Below are 9007 nucleotides of genomic sequence, written 5' to 3' on the forward strand. Positions count from 1 at the left end.
CTTTTCATTTCTTCTGTCCACGTTGTTCCCGATTTCTTATTTCTTCTGCACTAAAAGCCTTCTAAATTTAGTACTTTTTTCTTTAAAAGGTTTCTGTCTGTGATTTTCGATTCTTTGGTATTGTTTCTTTCTAGTTCTTTCCTAATTTCTGTAGTCCATGCTATCGTCGATCTTTTTTTCCAGAAATACAGGACTATTTGTTTTGTGAGTCTGTTCTCATACATTCGGTAGAGGTTTCCAAAAAAGATTAATCTTTCTTAGCCATCACTTCTGATACTTTCTCTATATTTTTCTACATCTCTTCATTATTTCTCATTATTCAGTCGACTGTAGTTTGTATTGCACCGATTATTTTTCCAACAATCCGTCTCTGAAGTACCTATATTCTGTCCAGTTTATAGCTCATTGTTAGGCATTCACATCCACATGAACACTCTAGTCGTACCACTTTGGTATAGTACATTACTGTAAATAAGAAAACATTATCTCAAGGAGTTATCGGACAACATCCGAGATACTTGCAAAACCACTTGAGCAGTTTTATGACACAGTCATAACCGGTTTCGGCCATACAATGACCATCTTCAGATTCTAAAGGCGGCATACACTGAACACAGGTTCATGCGTTGTCAAACGTTTGCTCATTGTATGGCCGAAACAGGTTGTGACAGTGTCATAAATATGTGATTGTGTCTATAAATAAACAAAAAAATTATAAAAGAATCAATCACGCACTCCATAGACAAAATGTTTTTCCCTTTTGAGCAAGCAAGCACATCAGAGATTGGTTGGTACAAGACGAGAGAATGCCCCCTGGCCAAACACAGAAAACTGGGTCATTTGGAAGACACTCAACGGCTTTGAAGCGATGTCACAAGGAGTAGATCCTGTCTATCTACAGAGATGGGGCTGCGCAGTGGAGTCAACGCTGTGCGAATGTGGTTCTGAACAGACTAAAGTCCACCTGTTGCAATACGGTCTGTCCCCAGCTACGTACGTGCATTGCGAAGGTCTGGAGAAAGCTTCAGGCAAACGCACTGTCTGTGGCCTAATACTGGTACTGGTCTTCAAGAAGGGTCGTCGAGCAGATGCGCAGAACTATAGACCTATATCTCTGACGTCGATCTGTTGTAGAATTTTAGAACATGTTTTTTGCTCGAGTATCATGTCGTTTTTGGAAACCCAGAATCTACTATGTAGGAATCAACATGGATTCCGGAAACAGCGATCGTGTGAGACCCAACTCGCTTTATTTGTTGATGAGACCCAGAAAATATTAGATACAGGCTCCCAGGTAGATGCTATTTTTCTTGACTTCCGGAAGGCGTTCGATACAATTCCGCACTGTCGCCTGATAAACAAAATAAGAGCCTACGGAATATCAGACCAGCTGTGTGGCTGGATTGAAGAGTTTTTAGCAACCAGAACACAGCATGTTGTTATCAATGGAGAGACGTCTACAGACGTTTAAGTAACCTCTGGCGTGCCACAGGGGAGTGTTATGGGACCATTGCTTTTCACAATATATATAAATGACCTAGTAGATAGTGTCGGAAGTTCCATGCGGCTTTTCGCGGATGATGCTGTAGTATACAGAGAAGTTGCAGCATTAGAAAATTGTAGCGAAATGCAGGAAGATCTGCAGCGGATAGGCACTTGGTGCAGGGAGTGGCAACTGACCCTTAACATAGACAAATGTAATGTATTGCGAATACATAGAAAGAAGGATCCTTTATTATATGATTATATGATAGCGGAACAAACACTGGTAGCAGTTACTTCTGTAAAATATCTGGGAGTATGCGTGCGGAACGATTTGAAGTGGAATGATTATATAAAATTAATTGTTGGTAAGGCGGGTACCACATTGATATTCATTGGGAGAGTCCTTAGAAAATGTAGTCCATCAACAAAGGAGATGGCTTACAAAACACTCGTTCGACCTATACTTGAGTATTGCTCATCGGTGTGGGATCCGTACCAGATCGGGTTGACGGAGGAGATAGAGAAGATCCAAAGGAGAGCGGCGCGTTTCGTCACAGGGTTATTTGGTAACCGTGATAGCGTTACGGAGATGTTTAACAAACTCAAGTGGCAGACTCTGCAAGAGAGGCGCTCTGCATCGCGGCGTAGGTTTCGAGAGGGTGCGTTTCTGGATGAGGTATCGAATATATTGCTTCCCCCTACTTACACCTCCCGAGGAGATCACGAATGTAAAATTAGAGAGATTAGAGCGCGCACGGAGGCTTTCAGACAGTCGTTCTTCCCGCGACCCATACGCGACTGGACCAGGAAAGGGAGGTAATGACAGTGGCACGTAAAGTGCCCTCCGCCACACACCGTTGGGTGGCTTGCGGAGTATAAATGTAGATGTAGAAAATTTAATACACGTGTAATAGCTACGTCTGTTTTGTCACTACACATACACGTAACATACTGTATATTTCTGTTTTAATTACCATGATACATCTAACTAAGTTACTGTGTAGTTCTTTGACTTACGAATGCTTCTAACGTAAGAAATGATAAATAACTCAGTTACTGTTGTAAATTAAATGGCGCAAATGGCTCTGAGCACTATGCGACTTAACTTCTGAGGTCATCAGTCGCCTAGAACTTAGAACTAATTAAACCTAACTAACCTAAGGACATCACACACATCCAGACCCGAGGCAGGATTCGAACCTGCGACCGTAGCGGTCGCTCGGTTACAAACTGTAGCGCCTAGAACCGCACGGCTACTCCGGCCGGCTTTTGTAAATTAAATTCATCATCAATGAGAAGCATTTGTGGCTTCTTTCTGTTGGTTGTAGACTGTACTCACACAACCCTTCAAATCAAGATTGATTGAATAACCCGTGTGCATCTGATTATGGTGAAGTTCAGCAAGTGACCAGGTACGTTACCCCTGCTACCTGCACTGTGTACTATTACAGGAAAATGATAGTAATTTTTGTGTTTGTTTTTAAAAATGTCATGTTTATGTGAATGGTATACTGTGATAAAAGGTTAACTGAATAAAAGATACAGGTTGTTATTTAACTATGTAAAGAACACGTATCACTCTTGATAAAATGAAGAGAGGAGAAGGCAGTTGTGCTGTTTATTGTCCCCTTGTAGCTAAACAACATTAGCTTGATACTTTTTTTTGTTTCGGTTCTGGACAAAAAATTATTTAGGTATGTGGAACAATTAACAGAACCCGTACAAACCATACTGGCAGGGATACCCAAAATAAATTCTACAAAACTGCTGCCGTCCCCACAGTTTTCTATGGAAGCGTCACCTTTGTAATTACCAGAAAGCAAGAAAGCCGTATTCAGACACAAGAAATGAAATTCCCGAGAAGGGTTGAAGGTTGCACAACAGAAGACCCGCTAAGGAATCTAGATATTAAAGAAGAACTAAAAATTTTTAATTTAAATCTAAAATTCTAGATTATAAAACAAAATGGAACTAAGGCTTAGGAAGAATGGAGATTGAGAGACTCCCCTTAAATGCTGCAAACTGTAAGCACCTATACATATATGAGTGGTCAGAAACAGTCTGGAAAGCTTGTAAGGGTCTTGCTGCAGGGTAGGGTGTGCTGAGAAGTAACTGTTAAGAAAAAAATTCGATACTTTGCGAGTTAATAAGCATTGAAGTTATCCGAACAGGCCGTAGTGCACAAAAATTCAAGCGGCCCGCCATAGACACTGTCACCGTACATATTCTTTGTTTGGTTATCTAAAACCGAACAAAAGAGCGATACAAAAACTCTACATGGGACGATAATAAGGATCGAACCCGCACCAACGACTGAGCACCCTTGTGCGCTATCATCTACGTTATGAGAACAACTGACACTAAAAGTATCTGGAAGGCTGCTTGAATTTATGCGCACAGTGGCCTCATTGGCTAACCTGAATGTCAATTAACTCGGAAACTGCGTATCGCGTCGATTTTTTTCCTTAGCAATTATTAATCAGCGCAACCTACCCTGAAACATCCTTAGAAACTTCTCACACTGTTCTATCCGGTATGGGAGGGCGTAATGAAAAGTAATGACCCCGAATTTTTTATGTGAACTCTTGAAGCTTTTTAAATAAAGCAAACGTTAATAACATTCGACATCTTTATTCTTCATGTCTACATATTTGAAGTCCTCTGCTGCAACAGGGCGTCGAATTGTGGCGTGCAGCATGATGGTGCGTAACATAACTATGTCGGTGAGTGAGAAAAACCGTGCTGTAATCGAGTTTCGAATTTTAAGAGTTCGTCTGCACATGGAGCAGCCACTCCTTCGACAGTGCAAGACCACACACGAACGCTGCTACATCTGCAACAATTCACCACGGTGGGCTGACCGCCACCTATCATCTTCCATACAGTCCCGACTCGGCCCCTTTCGATTTTGGTTTCCAAAACTTAATGGACAACTTCGAGGACTTCACTTTGATAGGGATGAAGCGGTTGAATCAGAGGAGAGGTTATGGCTACGTCAACAATTTGAAACGTCCCCTTAGAAAAATTATACATGACTGTGCTTAAACTGACACACAATATTTTTTTCGCGCAACGCAATCTGACTTTCAGTAATCCCTACAAGAGAATGGCCCTGACTAAATTAACCTATACGTTTCACAAATCACGTACCTCACAAAAATCTTCGTTACTCGAACTACTGCAATACAGCGAGCGCTACTACTACCAGCTAAATAAAAAATTCAAACTACAGAAGGCACTAACTACTGATAGGCATAGTTAGCAAATGAAAGATTTTAATAGAGAACAAACAATGTATTTACCTTAATAGTCATAATATATATAGCAGTTCATGACATCCATTCTTACAAATGTACTGTTTCTCTCACTTCCCCACATCCACCACTGCTGGCGGCTCGCCTCCAACTGCGCAACGCTACGCGCTGTTCACATCCAGCTACCCAACACTGCAATGGTAGACAACAATGCAAACTAGCCACAGACTGCACACAGCACAGCCAGTGATTTTCATACAGAGTGCTACGTGGCGTTACCAATATAAGAACCTAAACAGCCTACTTACAAATTCAAACATTCTACCGTGACGGTATCAAGAAACTGGTTTCTAGTTTGGAGAAATGTGTTTTTCGCCAAAGTGACTAAGTTTAGAAATAAATATGTAGCCATGAAGAATATAGATAAATTTTTTGAGAGGTGGTAGTACAAGAAAAGTAAATCCAATAATCATGGACCCGAAAATTCATTCAGCGATTCAGCGATAAAAACGCGTATACAGAAGGTGTTCAATATGGCGTCCATTCATAACAATGCACCCCTCTGCCCTCCGACGTAATAAATGGCGCATGCTTTGAAGTATACCCGGTTGTTGTTCTACCTGTTGGCACACGTTGAAGACGCAGCCCTGAAGTGCCTGCACATCGTTGATTGGCGTGGCATAGACTAATTGCTTCAAGTCAAGTGTCCTTATAGCCAAAAGTCTAGGGGATTGAGGTCTGGGAACCGAGCAAGCCAAGATGTGCCTACCCTCCTCCCCCCTCCACCCCCCCCCCCCCCCGACCAATCCGGCACAATCCAGCAGTCTCGAAATGTCTGCACCGGTTGTTCGCTCACTTTGTGACGAAAGTGTGCTTGCGCACCACATCCGTATTCGTTGCTGCAATGGCACAGGCTCCACAACGTGGGCAATACGTCAGTGAGAAAGTCCAGATAATGCGCCCCAGTTAACCTTTGTGGTAGCATGTGTGGATGTATGGCCCTATTAATCTGTCGCCATGTATGCCTGCCCATACATTGATTGAGAATCGGTGTTTATGCCTTCTTTCGTGAAATGCTTGGGGGTTTACATCTGCCCATACATGCCGGTTACGAAAATTCACACCACCATCTCTTGTGTTTCCTGCCTCATGGGTAAACAATTTTTTTTAATATAATCCATTATGGAGTCGAGGTAGCAGTTGTCGTTATACTGGTTATCACTGTCAGCATTCAACCGCGATTCTTATACATATATTTTAACAACGCGTCTCAAGTACAGATAGTGTTGAGGATCAGTGGACAAAGTTCAAAACCGCCGTACATTATGCGTTAGATGAGTATGTGCCAAGCAAGATCGTAAGAGATGGAAAAGAGCCACCGTGGTACAACAACCGAGTTAGAAAACTGCTGCGGAAGCAAAGGGAACTTCACAGCAAACATAAACATTGCCAAAGCCTTGCAGACAAACAAAAATTACGCGAAGCGAAATGTAGTGTGAGGAGGGCTATGCGAGAGGCGTTCAATGAATTCGAAAGTAAAGTTCTATGTACTGACTTGGCAGAAAACCCTAAGAAATTTTGGTCTTATGTCAAAGCGGTAGGTGGATCAAAACAAAATGTCCAGACAATCTGTGACCAAAATGGTACTGAAACAGAGGATGACAGACTAAAGGCCGAAATACTAAATGTCTTTTTCCAAAGTTGTTTCACAGAGGAAGATTGCACTGTAGTTCCTTCTCTAGATTGTCGCACAGATGCCAAAATGGTAGATATCGAAATAGACGACAGAGGGATAGAGAAACAATTAAAATCGCTCAAAAGAGGAAAGGCCTCTGGACCTGATGGGATACCGGTTCAGTTTTGCACAGGGTACGCGAAGGAACTTGCCCCCCTTCTTGCAGCGGTGTACCGTAGGTATCTAGAAGAGCGTAGCGTTCCAAAGGATTGGAAAAGGGCACAGGTCATCCCCGTTTTCAAGAAGGGACGTCGAACAGATGTGCAGAACTATACACCTATATCTCTAACGTCGATCAGTTGTAGAATTTTGGAACACGTATTATGTTCGAGTATAATGACTTTTCTGGAGACTAGAAATCTACTCTGTAGGAATCAGCATGGGTTTCGAAAAAGACGGTCATGTGAAACCCAGCTCGTGCTATTCGTCCACGAGACTCAGAGGGCCATAGACACGGGTTCACAGGTAGATGCCGTGTTTCTTGACTTCCGCAAGGCGTTCGATACAGTTCCCCACAGTCGTTTAATGAACAAAGTAAGAGCATATGGACTATCAGACCAATTGTATGATTGGATTGAGGAGTTCCTAGATAACAGGACGCAGCATGTTATTCTCAATGGAGAGAAGTCTTCCGAAGTAAGAGTGATTTCAGGTGTGCCGCAGGGGAGTGTCATGGGACCGTTGCTATTCACAATATACATAAATGACCTGGTGGATGACATCGAAAGTTCACTGAGGCTTTTTGCAGATGATGCTGTGGTGTATCGAGAGGTTGTAACAATGGAAGATTTTACTGAAATGCAGGAGGATCTGCAGCGAATTGACGCATGGTGCAGGGAATGGCAATTGAATCTCAATGTAGACAAGTGTAATGTGCTGCGAATACACAGAAAGATAGATTCTTTATCATTTAGCTACAAAATAGCAGGTCAGCAACTGGAAGCAGTTAATACCATAAATTATCTGGGAGTACGCATTAGGAGTGATTTAAAATGGAATGATCATATAATTTCGATCGTCGGTAAAGCAGATGCCACACTGAGATTCATTGGAAGAATCCTAAGGAAATGCAATCCGAAAACAAAGGAAGTAGGTTACAGTACGCTTGTTCGCCCACTGCTTGAATACTGCTCAGCACTGTGGGATCCGTACCAGATAGGGTTGATACAAGACATAGAGAAGATCCAACGGAGAGCAGCGCGCTTCGTTACAGGATCATTTAGTAATCGCGAAAGCGTTACGGAGATGATAGATAAACTCCAGTGGAAGACTCTGCAGGAGAGACGCTCAGTAGCTCGGTACGGGCTTTGGTCAAAGTTTCGAGAAGATACCTTCACCGAAGAGTCAAGCAGTATATTGCTCCCTCCTACGTATATCTCGCGAAGAGACCATGAGGATAAAATCAGAGAGATTAGAGCCCACACAGAGGCATACCGACAATCCTTCTTTCCACGAACAATACGAGACTGGAATAGAAGGGAGAACCGATAGAGGTACTGAAGGTGCCCTCCACCACACACCGTCAGGTGGCTTGCGGAGTATGGATATAGATGTAGATGTAGAAGAGACAATGCTCCCATCATCAAGTTGTAAAAACTATGTCATGAAATTAAACGGACTAAAAAGACAAAATACCATCACTTCCCAACTATTTGTGACAACCAAACAATATCTTGCATGTGAACAGTGGATCTGCGGCACACTTCTGGAAGAGCCATTGACAGAACCACCGTCAGCCATGATGATCCTGTGGCCTTATGACTGGAACGCTTTGTAGATGATTTGGGTACAACAATTGTTCATGAACCACCTCCACCCCCCCCCCCCCCAAATAACAGAATGAGTCACTTCTTCTACTGCTGCTGATCGTCGCATTCTGGTCCCAGAGATTTCTTCCACCGAACGTAGCTAATACTCTTCCAGGCCAGGCGTGTGGACTGTGCGGGGCCTTCTACTGTCAGTCTTCCGACTAGCAACGACACCTGTGTCCCTCAGACGCTGGGAAGCCTGGAGAACAGCTTTTCACTCTGCGCTGTGGATGTTTTTCAGCGTAGATGGCACAGGCTCGCGGGCTACGGACATTTGCCAAACCATAGCAGAATATCATATCAGCCGTTTCACTTGTCGAGTAGTAGGCTTTCATTGCTAAGAAGTACACTTAAGAACAGAGCGCCGGCCGCGGTGGCCATGCGGTTCTAGGCGCTCAGTCCGGAACCGCGCGACTGCTACGGTCGCAGGTTCGAATCCTGCCTCGGGGATGGATGTGTGTGATGTCCTTAGGTTAGTTAGGTTTAAGTAGTTCTAAGTTCTAGGGGACTGATGACCATAGCTGTTAAGTCCCATAGTGCTCAGAGCCATTTGAACAATTTTTTTATTCGCAAACAACCGTCGCGCAGCCCTTCCTATAAATAAAGTGTTTATCTCGGAAAGTATGAGCTTCCGAACCCATGTTTACTGACCACCTGTCAAAGTACTCGACACTTTTTTTGAACACCTTGCCTGACGAGAAAACATGAAACGTCCAGCAGAAGAG

This window comes from Schistocerca cancellata, chromosome 3, assembly GCF_023864275.1.
Source record: "Schistocerca cancellata isolate TAMUIC-IGC-003103 chromosome 3, iqSchCanc2.1, whole genome shotgun sequence".
In the NCBI taxonomy this organism is placed as follows: Eukaryota; Metazoa; Arthropoda; class Insecta; order Orthoptera; family Acrididae; genus Schistocerca; species Schistocerca cancellata.